General features: G+C 37.7%; 1 protein-coding gene across 1 annotated transcript in view; it reads right to left on the bottom strand.

Moving 5' to 3' along the window:
- Positions 1–23,142, bottom strand: part of LOC149777676 (uncharacterized) — a 75,569-nt gene extending 52,427 nt beyond the window's left edge. The window contains exon 1 of the mRNA XM_089940387.1: positions 22,855–23,142. The gene's annotated coding sequence lies outside the window, so the exon portion shown is untranslated. The remainder of the gene's footprint in view (positions 1–22,854) is intronic.
- Positions 23,143–23,644: the final 502 nt, after the last annotated feature.

The following is a 23,644-nucleotide window of genomic DNA, read 5'->3' as shown; positions in this document are numbered from 1 at the left end:
TGTATAGTGTATTTGAAATTTTACGTGTATAATGTATTCGAAACTTTCCATGTATAATGTATTCGAAACTTTCCGTCTATAGTGTATTCGAAACCTTACGTATATGGAGTATTGAAACTTTTGTATAGAGTATTCGAAACTCTACTTGTATAGAGTATTCAAAACTTTACTTGTATAGAGTATTCGAAACTCTACTTGTATAGAGTATTCAAAACTTTACGTGTATAGAGTATTCAAAACTTTACTTGTAGAGTATTCGAAACTTTACGTGTACAGAGTATTGAAACTTTACTTGTAGAGTATTCGAAACTTTACGTGTACAGAGTATTGAAACTTTACGTGTAAAGATTACTCGAAATTTTACTTGTATAGATTATTCGAAACATTACATGTATAGTGTATTCAAAACTCTACTTGTATAGAGTATTCAAAACTTTACTTGTATAGAGTATTCGAAACTTTACGTGTATAGTGTATTCGGAACTTTTTGTGTATAGGGTATTGAAAATTCTACTTGCATAGAGTATTCGAAACGTTACGTGTATAGAGCATTCAAAACTTGACTTGTATAGAGTATCCGAAACTTTACGTGTATAGTGTATTCGGAACTTTTTGTGTATAGGGTATTGAAAATTCTACTTGTATAGAGTATTCGAAACGTTACGTGTATAGAGTATTCAAAACTTGACTTGTATAGACAGAGTATTCAAAACTTTACTTGTATAGATAGGGTAGTCAAAATTCTACTTGTACAGAGCATTCGAAATTTTACTTGTATAGAGCATTCGAAACTTTACTTGTATAGTATTCGAAACTTTACGTGTATAGAGTATTCGAAACCTTCCGTGTAAAGTGTATTTGAAACCTTACGTATATAGAGTATTGAAACTTTTGTATAGAGTATTTGAAACTTTACTTGTATAGAGTATTCGAAACTCTACTTGTATAGAGTATTCAAAACTCTACTTGCATAGAGTATTCGAAACTTTACTTGTCTAGTATTCAAAACTTTACGTGTACAGAGTATTCGAAACCTTCCGTGTAAAGTGTATTCGAAACCTTACGTATATAGAGTATTGAAACTTTTGTATAGAGTATTCGAAACTTTATTTGTATAGAGTATTCGAAATTCTACTTGTATAGAGTATTCAAAACTTTACTTGTATAGTATTCAAAATTGTACATGTATAGTGTATTCGAAACCTTCCGTGTATAGTGTATTCGAAACCTTACGTATATAGAGTATTGAAACTTTTGTATAGAGTATTCGAAACTTTACTTTTATAGAGTATTGAAACTCTACTTGTATAGAGTATTCAAAACTTTACTTGTATTGAGTATTCGAAGCTTTACTTGTAGAGTATTCGAAACTTTGCGTGTATAGAGTATTGAAACTTTACATGTAAAGATTACTCGAAACTTTATTTGTATAGAGTATTCGAAACGTTACGTGTATAGTGTATTCAAAACTCTACATGTATAGAGTATTCAAAACTTTACGTATATAAAGTATTCGAAACTTTACTTGTATAGATTATTCGAAACTTTACTTGTATAGAGTATTCGAAACTTTACGCGTATAGTGTATTCGGAACTTTATGTGTATAGAGTATTCAAACTTTACTTGTATAGACAGAGTAGTCAAAACTTTACTTGCATAGACAGAGTAGTCAAACTCTACTTGTAATGAGTATTCGAAACTTTACGTATATAGTGTATTCAAAACTGTACGTGTATATAGTATTGAAAATTCTACTTGTGTAGACTATTAAAAATTCTACTTGTAGGCAATATTCAGAACTGGTTGAAAGTTAAAAATTACTTAACTTCTATTCCGTAAAAATGTACTGACATCTGGCTTGACATAAATACATTGTGTACAGATTGGCGTCGAAGCAATAAAAACGATACTTCTGAGATCGTAGATAAATTCTGCGTTGTTTGACATTAGATATGTTTGTTGTTGTCTATTCGGAGTATTCTTATTGCATAATTACCGAACATTTGTCACGTTATGGCGAGATGCCAGCTTTTTGTTTTTGTGCCTATAATGAACACGAACTTGTACATGTCTCCTCATCTTTTGTTTAATTTCGCTTATAGTCACTGGGGTCGGTGTTTGAGCTTTTCTTTATGATCTTAACTGACCTCTCGAATTTTAGGGAACTGCTACGCCCACAAATTAGCATTGATATTTCCCTATTCCTCTGCTTGTTTTGTCAAAAGCCGCACCCAGACGAGAGGTCAATTCAGGTGTATGTCTTCCAGCTTTACTGTACAATTGACGTTAATACCTGGACTGTTTATGTTATGTTTCACAGTTAATGTTTTTGAGCCATACAAACATCTAACAAAAATTACAAAGATCAATAAAACCGGTTTCTGCTTCTATTGATCACATAATCTGTTTCGCCCGTGAGCGCCTATATTTGAATTGAATTCTGATTAAGTCCTGCTTGAAAGCAAATACAAAATGCACATTAAGTATATCAGTATAAGTAGAAGTAACGATACAAGCATTCACAGACAGAAGGATCTTCACACTAACCTAAATCTTAGGGATACATTTCTAATAAGTATCTCGCAGAAGCACAATGTAATTTGTCATTATTCTCCTGTATTTTATCACACAATGAAAAACTAAAATTTTGTTTTTGAAAGACGGAACTAATTCAAACTTTTCTGCATTTACCCGACACCCATGCTAAAGCCGGACTAAATGTGTCCCGACAGAAAGGTTATGGATAATATTCAATATAACACGATAATATTTCCCTCTCTACAACATGATCATATTTCTCTCACTACAACACGATAATATTTCCCTCAATGCAACACGATAATATTTCCCTCAATACAACACAATAATATTTCCCTCAATATAACACGATATTTCCCTCTCTACAACACAATACTATTTCCCTCACTACAACACGATAATATTTCCCTCACTACAACACGATAATATTTCCCTCAATACAATATGATAATATTTCCCTCAATACAACACGATAATATTTCCCTCAATATAACACGATATTTCCCTCTCTACAACACGATACTATTTCCCTCACTACAACACGATAATATTTCCCTCAATACAACACGATAATATTTCCCTCAATGCAACAAGATATTTCCCTCACTACAACACGATAATATTTTCCTCAATACAACACGATAATATTTCCCTCAATACAACACGATATTTCCCTCACAACACGATAATATTTCCCTTACAACACGATACTATTTCCCTCACTACAACACGATAATATTTCCCTCAATACAACACGATATTTCCCTCAATACAACACGATAATATTTCCCTCTCTACATAGTTCATTGTCATATTTATTCGGCATAAAGTCTGCTAGTGAGTATATCGATAAGAATCATAGGGCAAACAAAGTGGAAGTAGCCAAGGATCGCGAATGTCAGGGATTAAGATATAATACAACTTGGGCGTTGCACAGGACCGGGGAGAGGATGGACCTGGGTTTCCAGACCCCCTACCCCAAGCTAAAAACGAGATACACACACACAAACGTAAGTCAATAGACACTTGAAATTTGACCATCGTTTTATTCTTGCGCACGTTTATTGAGCATTATGTACATTTTAGGACTAGGGTGGGTACGTGGGAAAGTCTGCCTGTAGCTTCTCGTGGGTAGGTGGTTCTTCCCTGGGTTTTCCAGGGTTCTTCCTCCACCAGTTATACTGGCCGCCATGTATAGCCTATCTTGTGCTGAAAAATGGCGTTAAACCCTACAACAACAACAACAACAACAACATTTTAGGAAACAGACACATAGACCTTTGCTTTTGGTGCCCTTTCGAGGAAAGTCATGGCCCTTTTGAAATTTTGGAGAGAAAAAACAACCAAACACATGACTTGATCCGGCCCTGTTGTTGGGGCCGCGGGGTGGGGGCGGAAGTTACGCATATGTATCTATAAACACACACACACACACATATTATGGGTGGGTACTGAATTAAAAATCATTATATTACAATATTACGTGAAATATTATAATATTTTTGTAATATATTGATTTAAGAAAGGATTGCAGATTACCTTTAATTTATTGAAATCAAATGAATGCAAACTGCAAAAATGTAATTCAAATTATTAATTACAGAATTAATATACAAAGAAAACGAACACAATGCAGTACAGTAATTGCACTCTAATAAAGAAACAAAATTATATCAAACTGAAGTCTTCTTTTTATAAATAGATCATGATTTACTTTTTCGTAAAGACAAATGCATGAAACTGCAGATTGTTCTTTCATTGTCACTTTACCCAGTGTAGTTCAAACTGAGCCTGCCTTGAAAATCACATGATGGAACTAACTTCATATAGCTTTTTAAGATATAAGAGCATCAACATGATTTGGTTTTAGGGCTGAACCTTGTGCATTTACTGGATCTCCAGCAGTAGAGAACACCCTCTCATTAGGGACACTTGTTTCTGGGATGCACAATAAGGATTTTGCAAGCTCAGCAAATCTAGAAATCTCTGCTTGTGATTTTTCCACCACTGAAGAGGATTTAAATTTAAGAGAATTGACGGAAAATCTTTATTGTTCTTAAGTTCTTCTTCTTGTTGTTCCACTGTGTTTCTGAAGTCTCAACACCAGTTGTGTAGACGTCAACAAGAGGTTCTTGCATGCCAGAACAACATGTACCTGATTCTATCATAGCACTCTTACCAATGTCTAACTTATGCTTTTTTGTAAACTGGTTGGTTATCTTTAGAAGGTAAATTGTCAGACAAAGATAACTGCTCGTGTAGCTGTGGCAAAGGTGGCAATTCTGACTGTTCACCATCACCTGCAGATGAGTGATCAGTATTAGTTTTAGCCTTCACTCTAACAAATATTTCTGATGCATTCTGCAAAATTTCGGAAAAGATTTCATACCTTCGTGCATCACTAAGGACAGGTAAGGCTTTAAAACATGAATCCAAGGCAGCAGTAATTGTGAGAGTTTCTTCTTGATGAGTGTATCTATCCTGAAGATCATCAACCACAGCCCTTTTTCATTTGTGCTATTACTAGAGAGTCATCATCACTGTATTGGAAAATGCCCTCAAACCTTTTTCGATGAAAATAAAGGTTAACAGAAATGATTGGAACTGACTGGGCACAAAGGTTTTAGACAAAGAATTGATTCATCTGCCAGACAAATGCCATCATCTGACTACCACTTGATGTGAAAGTTGCATCATAAAAGAGTCTCTGCCTTGTCCATGCATGATGCATTATCTGATACAATATGTGGTATGGTGATTGATGGTATTTCCCATTTTTTGATACGGGCCACTTTCGGGGGCGGGGTATAGGGTTGCCACCTGTTGCTTATTTTAAAGAATCGTTACGTATTGAAAAGAAAAATGTCATGTTGTAATATGTCGGTTTCTTAGGGGCTCACATATGTGTTCGTATTTTGGTTCTCTTTACATGGTAGCCCTTGGGGGAGGGCGGAGTACGGGATGCGATCACTGCAGGAAGTGGGGGGGGGTCGTTGGAAATATACAGCACAATGTTTGACAATCTACGATGGCAAGTAAATGCAACTGCACCTGTTGTAGTAATATTTCACTGCGCTGGTTGTTACTAGTTTTTGATATGAAAGAACCCTAAGGTGAGATAGATACCCTATATATTTGCATATAATGATCAGAAAACTAAAAAGATCATAGACCCATATCTGATATTGCCTAGGAGGTCTACACCAGTCGCCGTAAGGAACAGATTACTGCAAGGCAATTACTTATTGTCCAACAGTACATTTTGAAATTGCAAAAAAAAACAACAATTAGCATGCATTGTACGGTATATTTTGACACACACGCACGCACGTACACAGACACACAGACACACATTGCATATAATCAAGAACATATACTGCGGTAATGCAGGCGATTACTGGTTCAGTATTGCAAACTGGTGCAGACATTCTAATGTGCCAACAGATCAGGGTATATTCTCTTTGTTATTTTGACTTGAGAAGGTCAGCATCGACCTTTACCTGACATCACATTATGAGACGTTGATTCTGGATATGTGCTCTTCGCGTCAGAGTAAGCGCTGGAAAAATCTTATTTTCTGGTTGCCCACGACTAGTTATAATTGTATTGAACAAATAATATTTTACGTTACTTGCCTAGAATTTCACAAAAATAAAACAGTGAAAGACAAATTTACATTTGTTTAATTTGCATTCATACAAGACTGAAGTTCAGGCCCATATTCCACAAGTTTAGTCCACTACAAAATATTATTCAAAATATTCTGACCAATCAAAAGGCTGCATTCGTAAATTTTAAATATAAAATATGGAGTAATGTTTGTAACTGAAAAGGATGTTTAAAGCTGTATAAATGGTGTTGCCTGGACTAGTACGAACATTTCGGATTTGTCGAACCCGAGTTGGGTGATCGTTATTCACGGATATACACGAGTAATATGAGCATTGTCTCTCACCCTTGCATACGTATGCTGAACCTCACCGCTGCATACGTATACTGAATCTCACCCCTGCAAACGTATACTGAATCTCACCCCTCCATACGTATACGGAATCTCACCCCTGCATACATATACTGAATCTCACCCCTGCATACGTATAATGAATCTCACCCCTGCATACGTATACGCAATCTCACCCCTGCATACATATACTGAATCTCACCCCTGCATACGTATACGGAATCTCACCCCTGCATACGTATACTGAATCTCACCCTTGCATGCGTATACGCAATCTCACCCCTGCATACATATACTGAATCTCACCCCTGCATACGTATATGGAATCTCACCCCTGCATACGTATACTGAATCTCACCCATGCATACGTATAATGAATATCACCCCTGCATACGTATACTGAATCTCACCCCTGCATACGTATAATGAATCTCACCCCTGCATTCGTATACTGAATCTCACCCCTGCATACGTATACTAAATCTCACCCCTGCATACGTATACGGAATCTCACCCCTGCATACGTATACGCAATCTCACCCCTGCATACGTATACTGAATCTCACCCCTGTATACATATACTGAATCTCACCCATGCATATGTATACTGAATCTCACCTCTGCATAGGTATACTAAATCTCACCCCTGCATACGTATACTAAATCTCACCCCTGCATACGTATACTAAATCTCATCCCTCATACGTATACTGAATCTCACCCCTGCATACGTATACTGAATCTCACCCCTGCGTACGTATACTGAATCTCACCCCTGCATACGTATACTGAATCTCACCCCTGTATACGTATGCTGAATCTCACCCCTGCATATGTATACTGAATCTCACCCCTGCATACGTATACTAAATCTCACCCCTGCATACGTATACTAAATCTCATCTCTCATACGTATACTGAATCTCACCCCTGCATACGTATACTGAATCTCACCCTGCAAAGGAACACTGAATCAGAGCCATATTATTACATAAGTATTTAACAACATGTGTACAAACATATGGAAGCAAAAATATCATACCCAAGTAATTTTATTCGTTGACCCCCACAAACATTTGCATAACAAAATTGAAACCCATTCAGCAGTTTTACGTATTTATTGAAACTGTAATTTAGGTGTTATTCTCATCCACATTCAATTTGTGACCCGGATGGCCACGTGGTCTAAAACGATTGCATTTACCAATTACTGCCATTCCAACTCTGTCCTCCTGGGTTCAAGTGTCTGGCCCGTCCAAGTTGGGCAAGTGAGAAAAATTGCCAATAGTATTTCCGTGCGTACGCGGTTCTTACATGCCATGGGTAAATTCTCGGGGTCTTCGACCACCAAATATACAGGCCGCCATGTGTGCTAAAAATGGCGTTACGCCCAAAACAACAACACCAGCAACTTTTAAATTCCATTTATCATAAAGGTTATATATTTTGTTAAAGACAGCTTATAATCATGATGCGATATTAGAAGGACCACATCGTCATCATATTGTAGTAACAAGTAATTTGAGTGGGCTCGCAGGACTCAGCAAAGTCAATAACAAAATCATTTACATATACGAGAAAAAAGTCTGACTTGAAATACAAACTTGCCTAACCCGAATCTTTGCATATTGTTAATGTGTGTGTGTGTGTGTGTGTGTGTGTGCGCGCGCGCACGTGTGTGTGTGTGTCTGTGTGTGTGTGATTTAGATTTTTAATGTAACTTTAACAATTTTCCAGTCAAATCGCTAAGATGTCAGCAGTGTGGCAGTTTATAGTGATGTCTAGCACTGAGGCATCATGCCGCAGACATGTAGCATCATGTCCCATCCAATCACATTATCCTGACACCAGGCCGACCGATCCTAACACTAACCTCTTAATGCTGAGCGCCTAGCGAGGTATCTGTTAGTACCATTTTTGTAAGTCTTTGGTATGACTCGGCCGGGGATTGAACCCACGACCTCCAGCATCTGAGGCGTACGCTCTATCCGCTAGGCCACTGGAGCGGTTTCTACAAATGTAACTTCCTTAGTGCGATTCCATTTAAAACTGGCAGTACCTTTTTATGGTTATTCATAATGATCAGGAAATGCAATATGATAACAACAAACCTTAACACGAGTAACATCTCGACATCTGAGCACTGCACAAGATTTCGTAACCGCGAAATGTAACCCTGCATCGGGACTCTATACGACCATTTAATATTCTTTTTTACTAACACGTTAAACTAAGTTCTAATTACTTTTATTAAATGCGTGTGTATACTGAAGCACTACGAAATCCATGCACACTGTAAATACTATAATTGGCAGGTGATAAATAATCCATTGTTATTACGTTTGTCATAAGGAATACAAGGTCATGGTTTCCAATGTGAGCATTACAGACAACTAAGGTAATCATATTTCCTTCATTATTAAATTACCAACACCTGATTCCAATTTTCAAATATATTTTTAATGGCTCCAGTTCTTTTAGTGTATTGTGGAGTAGAAGGAGACATACAGACCCCACTGAGATGCAAGTCTGACGTGGCAGGTATATATAGAGTCCACATAGTACCAAGTCTGAAGTGGCAGGAATATATAGAGTCCACATAGATACAAGTCTGAAGTGGCAGGTATATATAGAGTCCACATAGATACAAGTCTGATGTATACAGCCTAGAGAGGTGCAATGTCTGAAATGGCAAGTGATATATAATACCCACATAAATACAAGTCTGAAACGGCAGGTAATATATAAAGCCTAATGACATAAATCTGAAGCGGCAGCTGTTATGTAAAGCCCATGAAGATGCAGGTCTGAAATGGCAGCTGTTATGTAAAGCCCACAGAGATGCAGGTCTGAAATTGCAGCTGTTATGTAAAGCCCACGGAGAAACAAGTCTGAAATGGTGGGTGACATAACAGAAGACTGAAATAGAAGGTGATATATGAAGCACACATATATATGTCTGAAGTGGCAGCTGATATATAAAACCCACTGGCAAACAAGTCTAAAGTGGCAGCTGATATATAAAACCCACTGAGAAACAAGTCTGAAGTGGCAGCTGATATATAAAACCCACTGACAAACAAGTCTGAAGTGGCAGGTGATATATAAAGTAGTATGAAAGTAGAGATTTGCCTTTTAATGTCACCTTCTGGGCCATTCCACCCGTCCTAGCTTCTACCCTTTTGGCAATTCAGCCCATAAGGGACAGGTTACTTGTTGATCACACAATCGCATAACATGAGTGAGCCAGTCATGAGGATAGAGTCTCGTCCGGATCGAAGTGCCCCAAATGGTGCTCCAAATTGTTGCAGTGACAAAACTGAGTGGGGCTCAAGAGCACAGTAGAATTTTTAGAAACTTTGGTGGTTATTAATGTAATTCTTCGTCGAAATTCGTCATTAATAGATTCTATGTCGTATCCCCAGAGGGAACCTCAATGGCATGCCAGTTCCCGCCAGTGTCTGCTGAAAACAATAATGAGTTGTTTGCGGGCAGGCCACCGAGTGGTTGGGATCGAATATTAAGCCAACTGTAATACACTCTCAGCGATGCTAGTGCGATTTTAAGTGCTCGTGATTTACCAGCGGTCACTGGTGCAGAAAAAGTCAAACTTAATTCTGGTTTCGTGGATGGGATGGTGATCATTGATGTAACCTCTGGGCTGTATATTTACAACCATATGTTACACTGATGCATATATTTCACGCAAAAAACGGTGTGTTCCACACGCGGAGCATCTCCCCACGCACCCGTCTTAATTGTGTCAAAACTCATCATCGGCGTTGTATATATCATGAATATCGTCAAGTGCATGCATCAGTGTACGATATGTATCTCTGTCCATAAGATCCTTGGTGAGCAACAGCTTACAAATCTATGTGGCTTCATTTACAACTTCTGCTGAATTGTTGTCCGCGCGAACGGATTCCACAAGTATTTCCAATCGATCAGCTAGGTCGTTATGGTCACTCCAAGGCCCTCTTCTTGTCTTAACTGCTATTCATTTACGTTTTTATTGTTTTATTTAGCCATTTGTCATATTCTTTCCTAGCAAAAACAAGGCAACTGATGGGATGGTGTTCTTCTAACCCTTCTTCAAATTTTTCTTGAACTGTTGCTATTTTCGTAAACGTCTTCTCCTCAGCAGGAGACATTTCTATATCATCTGCTGAGGTAAGCGTCTTTTTTATGAGCTTGCAAGTCTTTGGATTATTGCTTCGTTTCCCTTTGCTGGTGGAGGTACAGGTACAGTACGTTGATGTTATTCTTCTTCCTGGTTGTTGTTGTTGTGGGGTTTAACGCCATTTTTCATCACACGATAGGCTATACATGGCGGAGAGTATTAATGGTGGAGGAAGAACCCGGGAAAACCCCGGAAAGAATCACCGACCCACGATAAGCTACTGGCAAGCTTTCTCACATACCCACATTGGCCGAATCCGAGATTCGAACCCACGCAGACAGAGGTGAGATGGCAGTGATCCGTAACGGAGAGCGCTTTAGACCACTCGGCCACTCGGGGCCCCCTCTTCTTCCTGGTAAAACCTTTTTATCTGTTGTCTATGCCAATGTAACTCTTCTACCTTTGTGCTGAATTCGGGAGTAGGTTGTTCTAGCCAGCTAGTAAATTCCTGAAAATTATGTTCTTTGTCTTCTTGTGTTTCACTGATTGGCCGAGGTATTTGCGTTTTAGGGCTTTGGTCTGACGCGTGTTGACATGGTAATTCAAGTAATGGCTGTGGTTGTGGTTGCATCACTGATGGGTCTCAACTTTTGAAAAAGTTCTCCATAATGTGTCACCTTCAAATTCTTCGCCCCTATATACATCCAGTATTTGTTCAAAATGAGCCCTCTAAGTTCCATAAGCTTGTTTCTTTCTAGTAAACTCCCAAAATACCATTTTAGAGCATTCAACATTCGTCTTTGATGTTAGTTATATCACAATGGTCTCTCCAGTCAGGAGGTCTTTTAAGAGCAACGACTATAAAAAAAGATTGAGGTGATGTTTTCAATGATATTTGTACTCAGGTGGCACGTCTGGTATTTTGTCAAGTGCCTTTCTTACGTCCTTGTCAATTTCAGCAACGCCTTCTTCAACGTACTCTTTGTTATGTTAATCGCCTGTGGCAAATGCGTGATGGCCTCTGCAGTTGCTCTTGTGGCGATTTTGAAAGCCTTGGTACGTTTGGCTATTTTACGAACTGTTTCTGTTTCCATGAGCGCTGCCACTTATTGAGCGGTTGCTATGGTAACCCGTTCAATATCCTCGGCACGTTCAATAATTTATTTTGTGGGTTAATCAGCGTTGCATATAGTTGTTGAAATTCCGCTGTGAGGTCTTCTCGTTTAGTTGTCGCAACTGTAACATATATTTTACTTTCTTGCGGCCTTCTGTCACATTTTGAAGCAATTCTAGGTGCTGAGGAGCAGCTTCACGGCGTTGTTTCTCACTAATCGATGGTGTCATTGTCGGATATTTTTTATACGATTGGATTGTTATTGTTAAATTGATGCATTCAAATCAGCTCGATATTTACCCCCCATCAACTTCAAGAAATTAACGCATCCAAACCACTTCGATATTTACCCCCATCAACTTAAAGAAATTGACGCATCCAAACCACTTCGTGATTAGACTCCGATGCCACATTTAAGGCTGGGCTCGGTTTGTTTCTGCGCGTTTTATAGTACTCACGAACAGGTCCAAAAGGTTGTCCTAGACTATCACGTAACACATGCGTATGTGTTTTATATTACTCACAATGGCATGTTCTGCCAAAGAGTTTGTACTTTCCAAGGCAGGCAGCTTTGAATTTGCTGCGTCCCCATGCCTGGAGCTTCCTGTACATACATGCGAGGATAAATTGGCAAAATCACTGTGACATTTCTGTTGACCTGTCGCCGTTTTTTAAATTCGTTCTCTACATATGGTGTTACAAGGATTTCAAGGCTAGACAGATAGCGAGCCTTACAGAGTCGATGACCCGACTTTCTGGAAACTCCGTATTTCAAATCAGGCTTTTTCTGATAAAATAACTAGTTATTATAATTGGCATCAACAAAATAATTTTGCAAATGCAGAAAAGTTAAATTCAAGTTCTTCATCGGCCTAAATGAGTTGGAATGACCCGTCATGATAGATTTCTGCGCCAACTCGGGTATAACCAAACTCTGTGTGTTTGAATCCTATGGCATTAAATGCCTGAGAGCGCTGGTACATTTCTTCAATTTGTCTGAAGTGGCAGGTGTTATTATATATTCTGGACACTATGCAGGGTTAGTTATTGCTTACACTAAATCCTGGGACACACTATGCAGGGTTTAGATTTTGCTAATGCTAAATACTGGGACACTATGCAGGGGTTAGTTGCTGCTTATACTAAATCATGGAACAACATTCTGGGGTTAGTTGCTGCTTACACTAAATTCTGGGACGCTCTGTTCAGGGGTTAATTCCTGATTACACTAAATTAAAACACACTATGCAGGTGTTGGCTATTGCAGTGCTAAATCCTGGGACACACTATGCACTAGACTGGTTATTCTTTATACTGTTTATACTACATCATGGTACACACTTTGCAGGTGCTAGTTACTACTTATACTAAATCATGGTGCACACTATGCGGGGTTAGTTACTGCTTATGCAAAGTACTAGGACACTATGCAGGGTTAGTTACTGCTTATACTAAATCATGGGACACACTATGCAGGGGTTAGTTACTGCTATATAACTTTACCAAATAATAATGACTCCCTAGTATGGACAGTATTAGAATCTTACTTGATACTAAAATGTTACAGAAATTGCTGCTCATACTGGTCACAATTAGTATATTTTGAACTGGACAAGAAAGAAAAGTACACTAATATTGACTGTATTTCGGTTTGTCAATTATATTTCTAATTAAGATTTTTCAAGAAAATAATATCTTAACCAATTTTCTAGACTTTGTCCTATTTACTTGACATAGTGATTTTTTAAAAATATATATTAAGCTGGGTATTTCACCATCAATATCAAAACAAAACTTATCTTTTACATGGTTTGTTGTTTCATATCTTTCCTGGGGGGAATATGTCATGAATAATGCATTGTAATGAATAATGCAATGCACGCAACATCATAATCGAACTGGTTTATCTGATCGATAATTAGATATCAGTTGTTTTTTGCTTGCTTACATTTAGTCGATTGGACGTAAAGGGATATATATATATATATATATATATATATATATATATATATATATATATATATATATATATATATATATAATAATAATAATAAGGACTTTGTATAGCACCTAATCTTTAGAAGCTCTAAGCGCTTTACAACATTAGACAACACCTATAAGATAAAAAACATATAATGATATGATTACAAAAACAAACACCATGAAAGTAGAAAACATTAAAAAACATGCTGAGAATATTTAAGATAGGAAACATTATTACTTCTTTAAGTTTGTTCTTGCAGTCGAAATAAGTGAGTTTTGAAATCTCTTGAATGTATATTATATATATATATATATATATATATAGAGAGAGAGAGAGAGAGAGAGAGAGAGAGAGAGCCGTTTGATCAATTATAGGCATGTTGATCTTAGTACGATTGATTTTGATCCGTTAGTCACATGACCGTCTGATCATGCGATGTTTTAATCATAATCCGTTGAGAAAAATCTATTTAAATTTACGAACTATGGAAATTGTCCGTTTTAGCGAATTTAAGAACATGCCCACCAGTTCATTTTATTTTATTTTATTTACAGGTTTTTACACAGAAATGCTGAAGTGAAACCAATAATAAATTATTTTATAAAACTTACGTAATGCATTTAAGTCAATAAGTTAGGAACTGACAGAATAACTGAGGGAATTTGTTTATTATTTGACTGGCAATGAGCCACATCGGGCTGTTGCTACGTATGGTCAAACATGTTTTAACATATCTACGAGGCATCGCCTATCTATCCCACACTTGACTAAACAATTTTAGGTTATTGACTGCTTTGATCTATTAGTGCATAACGGTGAAAAATCCTAACTCATTATTACTTTCTATAAGCGTTACTATGTAGGGGTGGGGTTAGGGTTAGGGCAAGCGTAGCTACGATGTCATAGCCTCAAATTGATTTATTGTGGTTGAGGATTCGAACTGATCCCATATCATGTAATGGAGCAAAAAAAATCATCACTAAAGTCAGAAAAACAAACAGTGTAGAAATCTACTACATAAGTATAATCATGTTGCGAAAGAAGTTTGGTTTATTTTGAATTTATTACGCCCTTACACGATAAAATAAATTGGCATGGTTACACTAACCTCACCGTGTCCGTCATGACAGATAACGCGAGACTCTCGCCGTGGCCCATTTCTATATAAGGCTTACCAGACCATATTTTGCTATTCTACGCTAAGTTAATATCAATCAAGTGGCGAATAATAGCTTCTTTGTGGAATTTCAAAGTCACCGTTAAATCGTATTTACTTCTAATGCGCAGAATTTCCGACTCAAACCGCGCCATATTTTTACTACGATCTGTTTACGTTTCCAAATAAAGCCTCAGTGTCCTTATATGGCACACAAACAAACGAGGCTGAGAACGGAAGTAGTAATAATTTAACTAATATGGCGGACGATCTAAACGAAAATATCGGATAAGAAAGGTAAACGAAATTTTACAACTATTTCTAAAATGATTTGCGATAATTCCGGTATTATAAAAGAGGACTACTCGATTTATTTCATTATATTCAAGGAACGTGGTCGAAATTGTTGATATTAGGCTAAAAAAGCGCCGGGTGTGAATCACACCCGGCTTGATCCATCGACAGATGTTATTACCCTGTCCACGAGGTAGGAGTAAGGGTACTAATATTAGTACTAGGGTAAGCGATACTATGTAGGGGTGGGGTTAGGGTTATGGTTAGGGTAAGCGATACTTTGTAGGGGTGGGGTTAGGGTAAGCGATACTATGTAGGGATGGGGTTAGGGTAAGCGATACTATGTAGGGATGGGGTTAGGGTAAGCGATACTATGTAGGGATGGGGTTAGGGTAAGTGATACTATGTAGGGGTGGGGTTAGGGTTATGGTTAAGATAAGCGATGCTATGTAGGGGTGGGGTTAGGGTAAGCAATACTATGTAGGGGTGGGGTTGTTTTTGCATTCCGGTGTACAGCTGCTTGTTTAAAATTAATAGGTACAATTCTATTAAGCCTTGCAGTCATAAACATTTAACTTTTGGCTTTTGGCATTATGTAGAAATGTAAAAATGTAAACCTGAAATGTTTTTCATTTATTAAATTTGGCGTCATAATTCATAATTTAGTCATTATTTATTAATTTTTGTTGACCATTGAGCATTCTAAATCGATTAATCCGCGTGATCTGTGATCAAACATCAAGTGATCAAACAGCCCCGCATCAAACGGTAGTGTGATCAAACTGTTCCGTGATCAAACGGTCCCGTGATGAACTGATTATGATCAATCGTCCTATGGTCCTATCGAGATCGAGATCGAGAGAGAGAGAGAGAGAAGTGTTGTTTAATCTGCTACTACTTTCAAGAGTTGATGTTCGGATGTGTCAGCAAAACCGTACATTACCTCCTGACGCAAAAGAGTTGTGCCAAACAAAAGGATGACAAAGCCCGATTTTAAAAAAATCTAATTACCAATCACATAACTATGATCTAAAAGCGGTCCATGATGCCAAACATTTAGCTGGGATGGAAAGTGTCCAGTCCCTTATCACTATATATACTCTGTGATTTAGACATTTTTCCAGACCATGTTTTGCATGACAAAAGATAACAAGGTCGACTGCGTATAAAATAAAATCAAAATCACTTGTAGCATATCTGTGTCAACTTTATAAATGCGTATAAAATCAAAATCACTTGTAGCATATCTGTGTCAACTTTATCAACTGCGTGTAAAATAGAAAACACTCGGAGTATATTTGTGTCATCTTGGTCCACTGCTTATAAAATCAAAAATACTTGTAGCATATCTGTGTCAACTTGGTCGACAGCTAATAAAATCATAGCCATGTGTAGCTTATCTGTGTCAACTTTATCGACTGCGTGTAAAATCAAATTCATTTGTGGCATATCTGTATCAACTTAGTCGACTGCTTATAAAATCAAAACTATATATATATATATATATATATATATATATATATATATATATATATATATATATATATACACACACATTACACACACACACATATATATATATATATAATTTTTACACATTCATGCCATAAATGAAATTTCATATAGTAGTGTATTGTTGTATTTTCGATTAGAAATAGAAACAAAGAAGTAACAATCTTTGCTCAGAAAATAATGACAGACTGCGCATGTTTCAATGTAAGATGATATTTAACCTGGGTTTCTTTTAGACACTGGGTAATATAATTTACAAAGACATTAATGTTGTCCAAACTACCCTTAATGTTACGGCAACTAATGTTCAATACCTTTGATAACTTTAAGCAAGCATGGTTCATCATATGATAACTTTCTTTCCCTGTAGGCAAAATAACTTATATCCATATGTTTATCTGATACCTATATGGCCCAAGGACGGTACAATAAAAGGCTTGACGGCCTAGCCAACTGTTATCTGTTTAGTATACGCTGCGAGGAATAATACCTGATGAAAACATTGCTTATTAGCCTAACACAAGGCACCGCATTTATTCATAACAGGTTCAAGATGTAAATGCCAACAATACCTTTGATCCCTATCAATGATGTCAATTTTCAACATTTAACATGCCTATTCATGATGTAAATTTGCAACACTTAACGTGCCTATTCATGATGTCAATTTGCAACACTTAACGTGCCTATTCATGATGTCAATTTGCAACACTTAACGTGCCTATTCACGATGGCAATTTGCAACACTTAACGTGCCTATTCACGATGTCAATTTGCAACACTTAACATACCTATTCGTGATGTCAATTTGCAACACTTAACGTGCCTATTCGTGATGTCAATTTGTAACACTTAACGTGCCTATTCGTGATGTCAATTTGCAACACTTAACGTGCCTATTCACGATGCCTATTTACAGAGAAAGAAAGCTATCTCCCTGCTCTACGGTTGTAAAAACTGAACCGTAAAGCATGTAAAGCAGCTCGAGCAGTTCCACTTGCGCTCGCTACGGTCAATCATGCACATCGATGGCAAGACAGGATGTCCAACTTAGAATTCCTCAACAGGGCTGGTGTTCCTAACATTGAGGCACTGCTGCTGGAAGCCCAGCACAGATGGTCTGACCACGTCATTCAGATGGACGAGACCTGAACACCGAGACAGCTTTTCTATGGTGAGCTCAAACAGGGAAAGGTACAAAGACGACCTTAAGTGTAAGCTGAATTGGTGCGGAATCGAAACCAAACGATTCTGGCGCACGCTCATCGCAAAGACTGTCGAACTAGTAGAGGATGACCGCCACAAACGCCTCACAGCCACGAGAGAAACTGGCACATCGCAGCTTCCCAGACCAACAGGTCTACAGACTTTCTATGCCCATACTGTGACATCCTGTGTGCATCCAGCTTTGGGCTCAGGAGCCACGTGTACGTGTGTGGTCAGCGTAGGCTGCACAACTAGCAACATCATCGGACACGTTGGACAACCGAAGAAGAATAAGAGATGCCGAACAATGATATCCATTTACAATATCTTAGATATCCACTAAGAATGTCAATTCACAAAATATTAGATGCCCACAAACAATGTCAATTTACAGTACCTTACATACCTACGCATGATGTCCACTTACAATTCCTTACACGCCTACTAATGATGTCCATTTACAATATCTTAGACGCCCACTCATGATATCCATTTATAATACCTTTCATGCGTACTATTGATGTCCATCTATAATACCTTACGTACCTACTCATGATGTCCATCTATAATATCTTAGATGCCTTCTAATTATGTCCATTTACAATACCTGACAAATGGGAGTGAATGGATGTATCGCTTAGCCATGACTTTAAATGGGAGTGAATTGATGTGTCGCCTGGCCTTCTCTTTAAATAGGAGTGAATTGGTGTACTGCCTAGCCCTGTCTTTAGATGGGAGTGAATTGATGTGTCGCCTGGCCCTCTCTTTAAATAGGAGTGAATTGGTGTACTGCCTAGCCCTGTCTTTAGATGGGAGTGAATTGATGTGTCGCCTGGCCCTCTCTTTAAATAGGAGTGAATTGGTGTACTGCCTAGCCCTGTCTTTAGATGGGAGTGAATTGATGTGTCGCCTGGCCCTCTCTTTAAATAGGAGTGAATTGGTGTACTGCCTAGCCCTGTCTTTAGATGGGAGTGAATTGATGTATCGCCTAGTCCTGTCTTTAAATGTGCGTGAATCGATTTATCGTTTAGTCTTTAAATGGAATTTATTTGTGCCTAGCCGTCTTTAAATCGAGTTAATTGAAATGTCGCCTAGCCCTGTCTTTAAACGAGAGTTAATTGAAGCGTCGCCTAGTCCTGTCTTTAAAAGGGAGTTAATTGAAGTGTCGCCTATCCTTGTCTTTAAATGGGACTTAATTCAAGCGTCGCCTAGCCCATCTTTAAATAGGAGTTAATTGATGTGTCGCCTGGAACTGTCTTTAATTGGAGGGTTAATTGATACATCACCTCGCCCTGTTTTTAATATGGGAGTTAACTGCTTTACCGCCAAGCCCGGCTTTTAGGAGTTAATTTCTGTATCCATTTGCCAGCCCTGTTTTGAAATGGAAGTTAATTGTTGTGCTCACAAAGGCTATACAATTATAGATATATTTTCAGACATGTTTGGTTCCATACAAATGTTCGGAAGCATATATTTGAACATGATAAAAGACGGCTGCTTGAGAACCGTCGCAGCACTGATAATCTTCATTTGTGTGTCTTCACAGGTAACGGCCAATTTGATTAGTGCGTGTTTTATTGCGCTGGTCTTCGTTGAATGTGTATCCCAGACTAATCGTTATTACACAGAAAATCATAAAGTTTACAAAGGTTGAAGATCACAGACTTCTACAATCAATCACACAAATAAAAGTGTATATTGGCCTTTTCGTTAGGTATCTTTGTAGTATAACATAGGTATTGAACATTAGCATACCATCTCGGCTATTTATGCAATACCCAAATAAATATGCATTGGGTATTTGTCGGAGCAGGAATTTACAAAAGAATAATATTTTCGTCACCGGATATTTTTTCGCAAAAGATAAACCACAATCAGTTCGGATCAACTCTACGTCATCTATACGACCTACAATTGGACTGATCGTACGATAGACAAAAAAGTTACAATTAAAAGATTAGTTGGATGCATTCGTAACTTGCTTCCTAAATAGCAGAGGTGGTCCGAATTCATGTTGTGGGTAAACCTCACAGTTATTATCCGTAGGATTCAACTCGAAATTACGAAATTACGAATGATGTTGCAGGTCGTAAATCCACCCAAAAGATCCCCTTGATCTCGTATAACTTTCGTTGACTCTAAAATTTCCTTTAAAAAAAAAAAAAAAACTATCGCGACTAATGTTGATGAAGCAATAGTGTAATGAATACGCCACTCAGAGCTGAACAGTGAGCGTTGATTTTGCAAAAGCGGGTGTCATTAAATTTTTGATGAATTTACCAAATATTGCATATTCGCAATATGCCAGAATAAATCCAGCCTACCCACTTGTACAAAATGTTAGTAAATTTACATGTTTAAAAAGTTGGTATTCCCAGAGACAAGTGGCGACCCCAAACTTACACAATAGAAATTATGAAGTGGACCGGTATTGAGGATTAAGCCCAAAACAACAATGATACCAGTCGACTCCTTTTAATTATAGAGGGGTGGCCTTTTATATCCAAGCTATTTTTCAGGAAAAAGAGAAAATTATGTCATGTTGTCAGGGTGTGCTTGAGTATTTTTTTTCCTACATCATGCAATGTATCCCCTGGGAATGCGAGACTGAGTGTAAAATATCCCCATGGTTTCAGTGGAAAGCAAACTTTGGCTTCAAAACTGGGGGTCAAATTAGTAATTTGGGGGCCTCTGGTGCACAAATGAGGGTAAAGGGAAACACTACCGTGCAAGATCAAGATCGGCACAAACGTGTTGAATCTCGGATTTAGCCCTTGGTCGCAGTATCTGGCGGAAAGGCGGTGGGTACTTGAGGGAGGGGGGACGAAAACAAAGAAAAAAAGAGATTGTGTTATGAGTAGTACAGCGAATCCTTAACAAACGCAGCGCCTTATGTAACTTTCTCAAGACAGAATCAAACATCAAAGACAGATATGTGCAGTGAGATTTAGATTCTTGAAACAAAAGGTACATTTTGTCCGATTAGGCCCAAAAATAACCTTCCGGTCGGTCGACCGTCCCTGCCGACCCTAGCACGTTTTTCCTCATGGTAAATAAAAGAAAAATAATTAAATATAATGACTAAAAGATCCTGAAAATAAATGTTACGTTTTTGCGATCCGGTCCTGAGAGGCAGAGGGGTGGGGCTCGACTGACACAGGGTGGGTTGGCAATATTTCAGTCGAGATGGAGCACTAAGGGGGCTAACAGAAAAGTACGTAATTGCAGCTAGTCCGAGTTCCGAGTTTCTTCTGATGCTTGCCATCCCATTTTTAATATCTTGATATTTATATCTACACCCCAACATAAATGTCAAAATATCAACAGTGGAATTGGGGAAGAAACAGGTGAATCTCGGACTAAATTGGAACAGACACATTTGCTTAATGACGCGAAGCTGATGTATCCATGGTATGTAATAAGTTGCTACATGTATATTACAGGAACTAAAGTTTTAAATCGCACACCCTCACGGCAACATGTCAGTTTTGTAAATCATTTTCGCCCTTACTGTTTGCCAACCAAATCACAGAACCCATATATGTACTTACGCAGGCGTAAGTAGTTATAAGTTACTGTTTGATATTATTATAAAACTGTCTCAAAATTTTTCTTGGAATATCTCCTGACCTTTTATCTTCTTCTTCTTTTCAGTGTTTACAATCCTCTGTCTTCATTACCCCCGTCAGCCACCATTTTAAAGTAAATATCATTGGTAATGACGAGAGAGTTTGAAATAAGCTTGTGTTTGGATGGTTTTCATTTCCGTGATGAATTTTGCAAATAAACAATCAAGTTGTATTTGAAAATATATTACACTGTCACATTTATCACAACACGTAAAAAAACAAACAAACGGAGATTTGTATTGTCACTACATATATTATTGTTTAAAAGTACTGACATGCGCAATTTGCAGGCTGGTTTATTTTGTTTTGTGCATCACGTCTTGTTTTTTTTTGGGGGGGGGAGGGACCTCATTACGGCTGTGCAGCAGTCTAGTGATTTTATAACATAGTAAAAACGGAATTCTTGATACTAATAAACTCATCAAAACTGGCAGTAGTATATAAATAAACATAAACAAAAATATTATTTAGAAATCCACTCTAAAGCACACATATACAAATACGTTAATGTAATCGATTATAATAGAAAGGCTCATAACCGCGGCTTATAAGGGGTCGTCCATTAATTATGTCAACAAAATGGGGGTGGAGGGGGTTTGAAGAAGTTTGACAACTGTTGACATGGGGGAGGGGTGAGTTCAAGATAAATTGACGGCAACAATGTTATTTTTGACAATAAACTTAATAAATAAAAAAAAAATAGGAAATTAGTCGGTGCGTTGGTATGGCACACACTCGCTCGCCCGTCAACAGCCCACCAGTTTAATCCTAAACCGGTTGAGCTCTTGCCAAGGAAGTCATAGTCTTGCATCATCATATTTTGTTTTTATTCAATGTAGATTGTAGACTGTAGACAGATTAACCACATATGGTATTAATCTGAAGAAATTAATGAATCAGCCACTATGCCCATTATAACAATTGAGGAACATTTGGCTTCCCCATGGGAAGATGATAGAAGCTAGAATATAAAGTCTCGATTTTTTCATGAATTTAAAGTGTTATAGTCAATTTGAAATCTGTTAAACAAGTAAAAAAAAATGTATTAAAATTTATTTGTAGACCATTTAATTTCCATAATTCTATTTTTAGCATAAAAGCCAGCCGTAAAACATATTGTTAGTTTGGGGGGGGGGGTAAAAAAGTTTTGACATAATTTTATTAGGGGGGTCACTGAAAGTTTGACAGTTGTTGACAAGGAAGGGAGGGGGGTGGGTAAAAAAGTGCCTAAAAATTGTTGACATAATTAATGGACGTCCCCTAATGTATGCATGCACACAGTGCGAATCTAATTATACTATTGTTGTAAACAGAGGAAAAGATTGATTAGACTTACCTAGTAAATACAGCTAGTATCCCAAGGTAAAATAATGGCTGTTTGTAATCTGAGATTGGTCAATGAAAACTCTGCAGTGGTTTTAAAAAAAAAAAACACGATATCCAGAAAAGTGTCACACATGTACTACTGCACTCCACATATAATGTCACTGACCAGGTTGCCTAAACACGTCCCAAACTTGATATCCGACGTTCCGTAGTTAAAATAATTGGTGCTGATCACTTGTTTCATATGTCAACTGAGTTTATTTTGTTCTGCAATGCTAGCTACCACCTTACCTTCCAGCATGCCTCCTCGTATTATGAGCTATACAGGTGAAATGGTGAAGCGCCGACGGGGAAATTGATTACGGCACACATATCACATACCTGTAGAGAGGAATGCATGCAACATAACAATGGCTACGAAATGTCATTAATAATGCCTCACTGTCCTGAGTGTAGATCATAGCATCTATCTATCTATCTTTGCGTCTGTTTGTCTTTCTGTCCTTTGGAATACATCATCTCATGAACACTTATCATCCTTTTTCTGCATAGACGCCTACCAATCAAATACCAATCTCTCTCTCTCTCTCTCTCTCTCTCTCTCTCTCTCTCTCTCCGCAGTGTGTTTAATGAAGTACCGGAGTTTAACACTATTTCTTACGTGCTAATATTGAAGAACACCGTGCCAACATCTTCGGTATTCTAAAATGTTTTGGACATGTTAAATATAGAAAATGCACTTTCTACCTATAGAACAGAAGACATGTTTTAACAAATCTACAGCTATCAGAGAACAAAAC

The sequence above is a fragment of the Sinohyriopsis cumingii genome, chromosome 17, assembly GCF_028554795.1.
Source record: "Sinohyriopsis cumingii isolate HCF-2022 chromosome 17, ASM2855479v2, whole genome shotgun sequence".
NCBI lineage: Eukaryota > Metazoa > Mollusca > Bivalvia > Unionida > Unionidae > Sinohyriopsis > Sinohyriopsis cumingii.
The sequence above is the reverse complement of the archived record's forward strand: the minus strand, read 5'-3'. Positions and strand labels throughout refer to the sequence as shown.